Source organism: Denticeps clupeoides, chromosome 1 (genome assembly GCF_900700375.1).
Source record: "Denticeps clupeoides chromosome 1, fDenClu1.1, whole genome shotgun sequence".
Classification (NCBI taxonomy): domain Eukaryota; kingdom Metazoa; phylum Chordata; class Actinopteri; order Clupeiformes; family Denticipitidae; genus Denticeps; species Denticeps clupeoides.
Window position 1 is genome coordinate 23,059,243 of NC_041707.1, and position 13,964 is coordinate 23,073,206.

At 41.9% G+C, this 13,964-nt stretch overlaps 1 protein-coding gene across 1 annotated transcript in view; it reads right to left on the bottom strand.

Annotated features, from left to right (window-relative positions):
- Positions 1–12,316, bottom strand: part of trpc5a (transient receptor potential cation channel, subfamily C, member 5a) — a 47,988-nt gene extending 35,672 nt beyond the window's left edge. Inside the window, exon 1 of the mRNA XM_028976560.1 lies at positions 12,117–12,316. The gene's annotated coding sequence lies outside the window, so the exon portion shown is untranslated. The remainder of the gene's footprint in view (positions 1–12,116) is intronic.
- Between the last annotated feature and the right edge of the window lie 1,648 nt (positions 12,317–13,964).

Below are 13,964 nucleotides of genomic sequence, written 5' to 3' on the forward strand. Positions count from 1 at the left end.
TGTCGGTGCACACAACGAAATGTGTCCTCTGCTTATAACCATTACCCTTGGTGAGCTGTGGGCTGCCATGACAGGTGCCTGGGGAGCAGTGTGTGGGGACGGTGCTCAGTGGCACCTTGGCAGACAAACTTCTGATTACAGGGACCCCTTCCTTAACCGCTAGGCCACCACCAAATAACATTTAAATTTAACATGTGAGCAAATCACCAAAACCAATTTACAAGCAGCAAATAACATGGAAACAATATAGACCAGAAGTTCATGTTTGATGACCGCTCATTTAACGTGAGTTCAACATGATGCAACAAAAAATGATAGAAATTGAGCCTGAACCCACCAAGATTTACAGCTGTAATGTGAGGTGTGTTGCATTGGACTGCTGCTTTATGACTAGGGTCTAATTCATGCCGTGATACAACTTTCATCACGACCCACCTCCTCTATCCATCTCCAGGTCTTTTGGGCCATTCGCAGTATGATGTTAGTGACACGGTCAAAGCTAAGGAAGCACATGTCGATTAAAGGATTAATGTCCCACAAACAGAAAACATTAATGCTGGAGATGACAGAAACGTTTCAGAATACACAGGGCAGAACTGCTTGCAGTGTATGGGGTTACATAGCCACAAGCCAGTTTAGGTCTGGAGACAGGTCTTGGTCTTAGCCAGTCCATCCCCTATACCCTCACTTTCTTAAGCAAGGCAGTGGTTGCCTTGGAAGTGAATTTGGGGTTGTTATCATGTTGGAATACTGCCCTGCGGCCCAGTTTCTGAAGGAAGGGAAACATGCTCCGCTTCAGTATGTCACAGTACATGTTAGACAACAGGACATGGTTCAAGGAATCCATATCCTTAGTCTTCTTGTTTTCAGAAAACTGTTTGCCGGCATTCTTGTGCATCATCTTTAGAAGATGCTTTCTTCTGGGACAACCAATTTGACGCAGTGTGTAGCATATAGTCTCAGCAACGACAGGCTGATTGCAAACCCCTTCAACGTCAGCAGCAATGCTTGCAGAACTCATACATCTATAGACAACCTCTGGATATGATGCTGAACACGTGCACTTGGTCAACCATTGTGAGGCCTGTGAGTCCAACCTATCCTGTTAAACCACTGTACGGTCAGTTTCAGGGTGTTGGCAATCTTCTTATAGCCTAGGCCTTGTAGAGAAACAATTGTTTTTTTCATGTTCTTTGCCATGAAGTGCAATAACTACAGTGGCCAGTATGAGAGTATGAGAGCAACAACATCAAGTTTAACACACCTGCTCCCCATTCACGCCTGAGACCTTGTAACATTAAAAAGTCACATGATACTGGGGAGAAACAAATGGCTAACTGTGCACAATTTAGATATTTTCACTGGGGGGTGTACTCACTTTTGTTGCCAGCAGTGATTAATGGCTGTGTGTTTAGTTATTTTGAGGGGACAGCAAATTTATTTGTACTGTTATACAAGCTATACACAGACTAGTATCAAATAATTCAAACCACGATCTGGTAACAAATATATGGATTTATGAGCATTGTTTCTTGATCAAAGTGTTCAACCCAAGAATCAAAACGGGATTGATTCTCGTATAATTACATAATCTCAATAGACATTTTGAATAAAAAAATGTGTCTGTAGCAAATATTCAGTTTTCAATAGATTTCTGATTGTTAAATTTAACCAATCAATTAGATTTCATGAAATAATCCCACAGTATTTCCAAAAAAATAAGTTCAAATGAAGACAACTGGACTTATATTTCGCTTTTTCATACGAGGAGCTTTGTCAATTCTAACTGGAATATGGGAGTGTCAAGCTTATAAGCTGTAGCTGTTTGTTGTTGCTTAATGAGCTGATGATGAGCTGATACTACCTGTGAATCAAAAAAGGTGTGAATTAGACTGCATTGTAAGTGCTGGAAAGATCCTGAGGCCTCCCACTCTGTTTCTTGTAGGTCTTTCCTGTTTGACATGGATTGAGTCCTTTCAAACCATCTATCTTTTCTGTCCATTATGTGGACATTGTCATTTTCAAAAGTGGGGCTCTCCTGTGTTGTGCCATGCGCTTGTGTAATTGTTCGTCTGTTTCTCCTATGTAAAAGTCTGGACAGTCCTCCCTGCATTGGACTGCATAAACAATGCCACTAAGCTTCTGTTTGGGTGTCTTGTCTTTGGATGGACCAGTTTCTGGTCCAAGGGTGTTATTAGGTTTGAGGTTTACTGTTTTCAGCTACTGTAAATTTTTGTCCATATTCAGTTTGTCTGGTTCATTAGGACCCCCAACTATGAATATAATTTTTTTATTCACTCTGTTGTAGATTCTGTACACAAGTTCGACAATAAGAGAGTTACAAGTTAATCTAAATATTCTTTAAAGAGGAAGGTCTTGAGCTGCCATTCGAAGGTGCTCAGTGACTGAGCCGTTCTGACCTCAAGGGAGAGTTCATTCTAAAGTGGTGGTAGTAGCCTAGTGGGTAACACACTCGCCTATGAACCAGAAGACCCGGGTTCGAATCCCACTTACTACCATTGTGTCCCTGAGCAAGACACTTAACCCTAAATTGCTCCAGGGAGACTGTCCCTGTAATACTGATTGTAAGTCGCTCTGGATAAGGGCGTCTGATAAATGCTGTAAATGTAAACGGCGTCTGATAAATGCTGTAAATGCTGTGTATCACATGTGATACACAGCAGCACAGCACACAATGCACACAGTGAAATTTGTCCTCTGCATTTAACCCATCACCCTGAGTGAGCAGTGGGCAGCCATGACAAGCGCCCGGGGAGGTGCTTTGCTCAGTGGCACCTTGACGGATCGGGAATCGATGCGTGCAGCTACTGGGAGCCAGTGGAGGGAACGTAGCAGAGGGGCAGTATGGGAGAATTTGGGAAGGTTGAAGATCAGTCGTGCTGCTGCATTTTGTATGAGTTGTAGAAGTCGGATGGTACATAGAGGTAGACCAGCTAGAAGGGAGTTACAGTAGTTCAGTTTTGAGATTACTGACTGAACCAGCAGCTGGCCTGTGTTGACAGATAAGGGCGGATTCGTCTGATATTGTAGAGAAGGAATCTACATGAGCGGGAAAGACTGCTGATGTGAGTCGAGAAGGAGAGTTGGTTGAAGAATCTGCTGGAATGAATATTAGTTCAGTTTTGGTGGGATGTTTGTTTAAGAGGCGCTGCCCCCTCTTGCCGCTGGATCCAGGCGTGAACACCTGAGGACCCAGCAGATGCCATACTAGATTGTGGCATGCTGCAGCTCTTTGATTACCAAAATGTCATCGGAAATGCCACTGGGAGAACAAGCTCTACATGTTCACAGAACTTTAAGGTAATTTGTGCACCATCCAGACTAAGACAGGGGCCTTTAAAGAAACAGTAATTGCATTTGTGGCCAAAAAGAAACTTGAAGCTGTTCATCACCTTCACAGACAGGGGTGTCTGTACTGTGATATCAACACCCCAAATATTTTAATAAGTGATGGCAGTGAAGTAAAGATAGCCGACATGGGTAAGGTGACCCATTAAAGTGAAGTTGCGAAACATATGGCTATATCACACCTGGGTCAGAGGGGGCATAACCGGTAAGGAAGCGGACCCATAATCGGAAAGGTTGCTGGATCGAATAGCCAAACTCCCAAGGCGCCACTGAACAAAACATCGTCCCCACACACTGCTCCCCGGGGCCTGTCATGGCTGCCCTCTGCTCACTAATATGATATGTTAAAAGCAGAGGACACATTTCATTGTGTGCACCGTGTGCTGTGCAGCAGTGTATCACAATGACAATCACTTCACTTTCTTACTCTCTCCTCAAGAAATCGTGAGGGATAGGAAGGGATAGGTCCAACGACCCAGAGGAAGAATCCGAGGAAGACAAAACACAACAGAAATAGCAGCACAACAAACAACTCATCGTAAACTCATACACAACTAACCGCTCATATTTGTAAGTTGTTTTTCTGGATTGCCTTTGTATCACACCGACTGCTTTGTTTCCTGATTACTCTCCTGGATTATTCCTACCTGTCTGATGTTCTGACTCTGATGTTGCTGATGTTTTGTTCTGTCCTCGACCAAGCCTCCCATGACACAAGCCTGAAGACCACGAGGTTGGTTCCACTGGCCCTCAACACCAAGCACTGGACATCCAATGAGCCTCCAATAATTAAGGGCCACCAATTTGCCCACAGTAAACATTAGAGTGAGGTTTAAGGTTTTGTCACTTACATGAGTCTGTTCTTTTATTTTTTTACTTCCACTTACAGAGTTGCAAAATACAGCAGAATTGTGGATCTCTTTTGGGCAGTTAACAATTATCCATTATCATGTATGAAAAGAACATCTTTAAACAAGCAATAAGGACTAGAGCTGGGACCCATAATTACTGTTCTCACAATTACACAATGATATTAAATATGTAAGACTTTGCCTGAACTGTTCAGATAAATAGAGAATTTAAGCAGTACAGATCTGCACGATTTAATTGGTCACAAAAGCACAAGAGCTAAACTGAACTAAGAACAAAAAACTAAACGAACTGTTTGTACTTTTGTTTCTTTGAGCCTTTCAAGTAATTTGACATTATTTTAAAGCCGGTTGTGCTTGGAGGAGGTGGGTTTAGAAAAATACATTTTCTACAATCGGTAAATGGCTTGTTGGCCTGATACCATAAAACATACCAAATCAGAATTCCATAACATTGGGCTTTAAATGAAAACTAGATGAAAAAAATATATTTATTTAAGATTTTGTGATCTGGATTTAGCTTTTCAGGGCCATATTAGCTTAAAGTGCATGCACCAGATTTGTGTTGCGGGTACTGGTGCTATACAAAGACAGCAAAGTGGAATTACTCAGACGTGCCTAAAAACAGCTCCAAAATCTATCTAAAAGCCATTTCATGTATGCAAAGTGAGCTACATGGAGAAAGATACATTTCAGCTACCATTTCATGCAATTCAACAATGTACGTTTCTACATTGTGGCATATTTGTGTGTATTAAACAACACACTAGAGGTTAAAATGGACATGTATTATTAAGTCAATGCAGATAGAAGGAAGAAAGAGAGATGTGAGAGAACGTTTGTATGTGCATAATATCATGAGTCGTGACCGATCAATTGCACTCCCTTCCTACCCTCCTCTGTTCTTTTTCCTTATGTCCACTCTTCCTTTCCCGCATCAACTTCTCCACTTCTCCTCCTGCCCTCTGTTTTCCCAATCCTATATCCATACCTTCACCCTATCTTCTTCACTTCTGTTTTGAGCTGTGGCCTCCATTGCAATCGTCCTTTTGCTTTTTTCCTTTCTACTGTCCTGAACTTGCATCCCTTATCCCTTCATTTGCATCTTTCCACACTTTTCTTCCTTTTCTCCCCTACCCCCTTCTTGATTAAAGCCTTGGTAATTATGAGATGAACAGTAATTGAATTCGCCACGCTACATCAGCCTTCTTAATTGGCCTCAACTTCCTTAGAGAGAGAGAGCAAAAGAAATAACAAAAGGGTGCAGATCTTTTCTTCTGCAGAAGCTGAAGTGAGAGTGAACGTGTGTGTGTTTTGGATCTGTTAGAGCTCTGGTGAATGGGGCTCATAGGAAAGGGGAACATATGGAGGAGACCACCTGCTGTTTCTGTTCACACGCCCCTGCAAAAAAAAGGGAGGGAAGGGAAGTTGGAGAGATGGGGTAAGAATGATTTCACATCAAAGCAAAGGGCTTCATCAACCTGCAATCGCTCTCACTAATTACTCAACGTGACAGAATGTGTGTGTGTGTGTGTGTGTGTGTGTGTGCATGCACATGCACCTGGTCCTATCTAGAGTTAACTATTTTTTATTCATTTCTTCGGTAGTCACGGTTACCTTACAATGACACTAACTGTGTTTGTGTGTTTAAGAATTAGTCACATTTTAGGACATAGATGCCAGCCCAACAGGTTCTACAAGAGATTTCTATGCATGTAATTCCAATTATTTATTACACGTAATATATAAAAAATCAGATCATAACCCAACTCTGTGACCCTAACTGTTGGGTTTGGGGTACACTGAGACAAAACCATATTGCAGCTAGATTACTTCACAGCTGTGTCTGGTTTAATCCAGGCACACAGCATACGTGCAGCTGGAAACCATCCACGTTGGACAACAACGTCACTAAACTCAAACAGTGAGGGGCCCTGTCTCTCCTATGTGAGCCTGTCCAATCATCATTCCAGGCTCACACTGCAAGACATATGATCAACGTTTGCAGAAACTGCCTTGTGGTGGATTGTAAAGGGCAGTGGACTCTTAACTGAAGGGTTGCGGGTTCAAATCCTGAACCACAAAGGTGCCAGCAAGGTCTGTCTTAACCAGCAAAGCAATAGTCTCATAGAGACAAACAGTGACCTTAATTTACTTAATTTATGTGTATATGTATTTCACTCCTCTTTTCAGTCATTCAACACCTGGAGACTTAGAATGAGTTACTAGACTAGTACTAGTAAGGTAGTAACAGGTACATGTGGGGTTTCCGTATCAGTAAAATACTGTAAATGTATTCTGCTCTGTCCACATTTTAGATTTGTGCGTGATTTTACATCCGTTAGGCTCTGCTCTGCACTGAAAATTCCGCCATATCACACATTAGCATGGCCTTTCCTATAGAAAAAGACATAAAACTAATGCTTACAAAGCAGCAAAAAAACACACATATTCAGCAAGAGAGCCATTAATTAATGCAAAGTCTCAGTCTGACTACAGCACACATGCACCAGATACACAAGCAATTAAATAACGACACACTCTGGCAAAGAGAATGCTTTATTATATTCCCACGATCACTTTGGTCACAAAACACACACAAACACACTTTGAACATTTACTAAATTATCAACAGCTTCAGTTTCAGCCCAGTCTTTTTCAATCTAATCAATAATGCCTGTGCCCTTCAAAGATTTCCAGTAATCACCCTGCCAGCACACCTCTCTCGGGCGTTATGTAAGGCAATGTTTGTCTAATGCATCAGAGTCCCACATGCTTTTGGCATCTGGGGGTTTCTGTAGGGAACATCATGACCCTCATTTGTTTGGTACATGCTACCGATTTGAAATGCAGTGTGTACAGGAGGTACCAGTACACAGAACAAAATACTGCATGTTTTCTTCATTGCACAAAATTATAAATGGCTACACAGAGTGATCTGATTTTGCAATTCCAATGAAATTTCATCAATTCATTTTCTTGTTTAGATTTTCATCTCAGGTAGAGGACAGAAATTGACTACACAGCAAAAAACTGCTGTCACAGCATCAAAGAAACCTGACTGAACCATAGGTATTTTATTAACCTATTGTATATGCATCGCACAAATCAAAGCAAGATTTTAAGCAGGGTCATACAATTTTAGAAAATGTTTAACATCCATTAGAAGAAAGAAGGATTGAATTAAACTGTACATAATTCTTTGGAGCTGTCGTGCCGTGACAAGAAGATTCAGACCCAAGCGTGAAAATAGATCTTTGTAAAATAAATATTTTAATCAACACATGGAATTAACAACACTTTTAGACAGATAACATACACAAACAGGTCAGAGGTAATGCCTGTTGAATATCTCCCATGTAAGAGACAGCAAAACTGTTTACTCTTAATGCACATAAGCAAGTCAAGACTGTGGCACATGGATTGGATCAGGATCCTTTACGGTGGTGGTGATCAGCAGTTGGGTGCGTTTGTAATCTGTAACTTGGCGATTGGGAGTGAGTCAGGGAAGACGGAGGTGTGACAGCAGACAAAAAACTTTTCACCCCCAACTCCACCCACTATACAATAAAAATATATATATATTGTTTGGTATTCATTATCACCATTATGTTTACTGCTCAAACCATAAAAATACAAATTCAGTTCCGCTTTAATGTTATTTGTACTAACATAGTTACAAGGTTTAAACTCTGACCCTTGGCCTGTCTTTGCCTCTTTCTGACTGGTAGTAGCATTAACTATAACATTAAAATCCATAATTGAATCCTGACCTTTGCCCCCCCTCTTTTACTATGCCCATTTGGGAATAGTTTGTCAATTGTTAGCTCCTTTATTTGGCCCTAATCACAAAGTAACATACAGTAATATATGGTAATTCCCTTGAATGCAGGCTTTGTTGCTCTAGCATCTTCAACTTCTCTCTCTACTGCTCTCTGAGGAGTTGGTATAGCCAGTTGTCCGTGGATACAGGCATTAAAAGCATAATAGCCCCTAACCTAGCCCCCAACGTGACCCTGCATATCTAATCTCATTTCACCCAAGTCAGTGCCAACACATCTGAAGAACCTGTTTGAAACTGGTGCGGAGAATGAGGGGCACACAAGGGCACCCTACAATAATCCCTACCATACAACCTGCCGTCATGCCAACTAACTGTCATGTGGGTGGGTGTTACCCCAGGTGGGTGTTACCCCAGTACAGGGAGCCTGGGGTGGTCTTCAACGGCAAGATGCAGTTTCATCTTAGAGTGAAAGTGAGGAATTCAATTTAGAGACTTTTATCATTCCTGTAGTCAATGTGAAGTTAAATGACAGTACCGAGGCAAAGATAAGCCCAATTCAACATTTCATATGCTGTCCCACTCTCATGAGAAGGACTCCCTCTTTTAGGAGTAATCTACAGTAATCTACATTTACATTTTACATTTACAGCATTTATCAGACGCCCTTACCCAGAGCGACTTACAATCAGTTACAGGGACAGTCCCCCTGGAGCAACTTAGGGATAAGTGTCTTGCTCAGGGACACAATGGTAGTAAGTGGGGTTTGAACCTGGGTCTTCTGGTTCATAGGTGAGTGTGTTACCCACTAGGCTACTACCAGCCATTTTTAGTAATTGTTATTATCTTTAGTGTAGGGCTGAAACCATTAGTCAGTTAGTCCACAACTTTATTCAACAGTATTTACCTTAATTCTATGTGTGCAATATTGCACACTCTTCTCTACTCTATATGGCCCCAGGACCACTGCGTACATTTGCTCGATCATGATCTTACCTGTACTTTCACAGTAGGTAGTAGCCTAGTGGGTAACACACTCGCCTATGAACCAGAAGACCCAGGTTCAAATCCCACTTACTACCATTGTGTCCCTGAGCAAGACACTTAACCCTAAGTTGCTCCAGGGGGGGACTGTCCCTGTAAATACTGACTGTAAGTCGCTCTGGATAAGGGCGTCTGATAAATGCCATAAATGTTCACTCACAGCTTTCTTTATATTGCAAGTATTCTAGACTATTTCTTATTTAATATTACTTACATTTTTATTCATCTTCATCAAACCTAGTCTATCTAATGTGCATCTGCTTTTTTGTTTGATTCAGATTTTATCTTGCTACTCTTGTATAGTGACAATAAAGGCATTTTTTGTTGACCCATCATATTGCAAAACCATATAAATGGAATATTTGCTGTATACCTTGCCACATTATCTCCACCAATGTTCATTTGTAACTGCAATGTGCTACTACAGAAAGTCCTGGGGACAGTGGTAGTACTCCTAGAATGCAAAAGACTGCATTCTGAGCCAAAGAAGAATCACGGAGCATTGGATTTTTCGTTCTGTGGCAGCCTGACAGCAATTCAATTCAACAATTGTAACAGAGTTGTGGTGTCTACTAAGGCCCCATCCATACATATAACAGTAAAATTTTTATGTGATCTGGCCTTGTGTCCACTCAGTGTAAAGAATAGGTGTGGTTTTCTAAACTCCCAGTAAGTCGTATTGTACCGTAGTTTTTTTTCCAGTCAGAAAGATAGTAAATTGGTGAATTGCCAGAAAACATTTCGCATCGCAGTTCACTGCATGTCAACCTACTTAGATTTAAAGCATTCAGTGTTGAACTGAATGCCAGATCTCAAGTAAACTACCAAAGATTGAACTTTGCTGCGAAAAGAGAAGGACCCGTTGGTGAGACTGCATACACACATGCTTGGCGATGTCACTCCACTACATGGCTCTCCCTTTAGGGAATGAAGGCGACCCATGCACATCATACAAACAGGCGTCCCTCAGGGATACTCCAACTATAATTCTCTCCTCACACAAAGGAGTCAACCTAACATGGCTCAAGGCAGTAAGGATATCTACAGTGACCTGCTCCTTCTGACACTGCATGTAGTGAAGGCATGACCTTACCCTGTCTTGAACCCACTTCAAATACCACTTGACCACATCAAAGGTTCAGATCAGGTAAGCCATTAAAGTGTCACAGGTTGCAAAACCCTTTTCCTATTTACAATCAGTTTTACTGATTACTCACGTGATTTTCTAGCTTTATTTCATAACAGATAATATGAATAAGTCAGATTGAAAAAAACATCTCACATCTTATTGTCTGGCGTCTTTGCATGTGGTTCAGAGTTAATCCTTTGGAAGGGGATGTACTTGAAAATGTGTTGTGTTTTCCTCGTTGCAGAAAATGAGCCAAAGATATTAAATCTCAGGGTCTCATTGTTCTTTTGGTAAACAATAAAATGGGTAACACAAACTCAAACAGCACACAAGGGTGAAGGGTAAATTAAAAAGCCTGTAGAAAACATTTTAATGCGGTTGAAAAGGCACGACTGGTTTGGATTCTTACGTGCCCTATACGTGCCCATACTGTGTGATTTGAACTCACACAGGCTTCGTTAAGTTTTGTTTTGTTCTTGATTTAATGATCATGACACAATCACAGTGGCCCATAGAGACAAAAAAAAAGCAAAAGACATTAAATTGATTATAAGAAAGATTGATTATAAGAAATCTGTCTTCTGGGGATTTTATTGGGGTTTATCTAACCAAGATTCTCTCTCTCCAACACACAAGTAAGAGATTGCAGGACTTTTCCAAATGGAAGATTTATATATAGTGGGGGAAATAATGATTTGTTCCCCTTCTGATTTTGTAAGTTTTCCCATTTCCAAAGAGCTTTTCATGGATGTCAGGGACAAGATTGTGGACCTACACAAGGCAGGAATGGACTACAAGACCAGCTGGGTGAGAAGGTGCGATTATTCGTAAATGGAAGAACCGTAAAATAACTTGGCATGGAGCGGTCAGTATCGAGGCAGCTGGGACCATAGTCGCCAAGAAAACGGTTGGTAAAACACTTTGCCATGGAGAACAGAAATACTGCAGTGCCCACAAGGTCCCCCTGCTCAAGAAAGCTCACGTACAGGTTCGCCACTGAATGTCTAAATGATTCAGAAAAGGACTGGGTGAAAGTGTTGTGGTCAGATGAGACCAAAACGGGGGGACAACTGCACTGCATCAAAAGCAGGACGTCATGGGGTCATGCACCGGGGTGGGTGAGAAAGGAGTGGGATAAAATCCTCCCCGAGATATGTGTGGTCAACTACAAGAAACATCTGACCTCTGCGATTGCCAATGAAGGTTGAGTCACAAAGTATTCGCAAAAGGGTTCAAATACTTATATCATTCATGAAAATGAATTTATAACTATTTTGAAATGCATATTTTTGGTTTTGTTCTCTCTCACTGTTCAAATAAACCTAGTAATAAAATTAGAGATTGGCCATTTCTTTGTCAGTGTCTGTTAGCAGGGGTTAACACTGTCAGTGGATTCCAGGTTTTGCAGAGCTTGGAAGGATCATTCCCACCAATATTCACACAAATAAACACACAGGTTTTGTGAGTGAGGGAAAGGGAATGTGGTGAAGAATGCCCTGACAAAAGTGCTATACCTGTTTAACATGATAGAACAAAAGAATGACAATGCACAATGTCACCGACATCGCATCTGACTGGCAGATAAGCCCTTTTCGCAGGAAGTCTTATTGATTACTTTTGGATTTTAGACACCATCTGAGTTTGTTTAATCGTTCGCTCTCCTATTTCATCCCCGCTGCTGGCCTGACCAGGCTGCCCATGTTGCGCGGTTAAATCCTCCATCCAGCCTCTGCGAATGAGAAATTGATGGAACCTGCGACCAGCGATAACGCAGCTACAGGGTCTCTACTGGGATTCATACTGACTGCCTTGTTATAATAACAGAGAATACAACTGATGGCACCTAACAGTTCGATATTATATTTATCATCATCATTATTATTGAGTAGTAGTAGTAGTAGTAGAGTAGTAGTAGAGGGCTTACCGTATCGTATATCTGGCTTGGCGTGTGATGCTGCACCCGGCGCTGGGCTCCGGTGGCTCCCCGTTTGCGCTAGAAGCGCGGGTCCGACCGACCAGACGTTGCGTGTGACGCGCGCAGGGACGTGCGGGCATGTTCCTGTCACAACCGCCGCCGCCGCCGCCGCCGCCGCGTAAAAGGACGCATGCGGCAGCTCGCGGGAAACTCCGGTAGGCGCAGCGCGACGGGAGGGGCGTTCCCGCCGCGACCCCTCCCCCCGCCGCGACCCCTCCCCCCGCTACAGGTGCCGCGTGTGTTGCCAGGTCGCGGTCATTCGCGCCAGGCGCACACGAAACGTGTCGCTGCGACGGGATCCAGTTGGATAGACCGAGTTCGGTGACGGCGTTTTGAATGTAAATATAATGTAAATAATTCTGCAACAGACCAGAACCGCTGCATTTAGGCAGGACGTTTTTGTTCATTTCAGGATAATAGGCTAAACCAAATTTTACGGACCTGGTCATTCGTCAGGAGACTCCGTTATAATCTACGCGATTGTCTCTTCCGATCGGCTATGATGTAAACTAAACTCCCTTTATTGCTCATCACTGCAATAAACATTATTAATCGAAACTGTAAAGTTGAATCGTGGTGCTCTGAATCGGACTGACTCTGACAAGCTGGAAACGTCTCTGCTGCGTGTGCTGCGGTTGTCATGGTGCAGGACGGAGTTTGTTGCCGTGGAAGCAGCTAATTTAGCCACCCCATTCCACCTTCCCTGCTTTTACAACGTTCTCCCTTTTCCTCTTGCACTTCCACCCGCCCTGCTGTCCATTCATCTTATTCCTGACCCTTCCTGAGCCCTTCTGACTCTCAAAAGCACCTGCCAATCAGCCAGGACATGACAGCAAACCTAAACCAGTCAGCACAAGGGCAAACAACTAATCTGAAATGTATGTTTTAAATCACATGCCTTGATGCAAGTTCCAAAAAAAAAAAAAAAAAAAAACACTGAAAAACTGTTAATTTCGTCTAATTTAAATGACTGAACATTTAACATAATCACAGATTTAATGTTTATGTGTCCAAAAAACCTTTCAAAACACGCTCTACATATGATTGTTAAAATTATTGCATGCACTAATCGTGTATTGGCAGCAGCATGCTAGATACTAGCAGGAATGTCTTATATGTTAGGTAGAAGATGCAGTCACAAAACAAGGGAAGAGCAATAAGGGAGGATCAGGAGGGAAATCCTTGGTGTAAACTTAAATATATAAGAATTGAAAAGTGTACAAAATAAAAATGCATTATACATCTACAGACCTGTACCACAGCTGGTTACTGAATTTGAAAGCCCTTGCCATGCAACCAAAGGCCTTGTAATTATTATTGACCAAAGTGAATAGATGCAGCCAAGCTGGAGTGGCACTAATGTCTTATTTATGTAGAACCATTAATGGTCTCCATTAACAAAGCACTGTTTGCCAGTTTAACAACATGATTTATGATGATAACGACCCCATGTTGCTCTGTATAATAATTAATTAAACTAAATAATAAATTAAATCACATGCATGATCTGAATGCATGTGGGCAAGAATAAGCTGGGTTTATCACAATGACATCCAATTAGGGGAGGGGAGATGGCAGGAGAAAGACGAAGACAGAGTGTAAACTGCTCAGCTGAAATTAAACATCAAGCTCCTAATAAATAGCCTGTACACCACAACAAATAAATATTGTTCATATGCTGAGTCCTATTAGACTAAAGGCTAGATACATTTACAAAGCTCATTTTCCGGCAGAAGGATCCTTGTTGAACCTGTATGTGCGAATTGTCTGAAACTACATACTTCTGGGACAATGGAC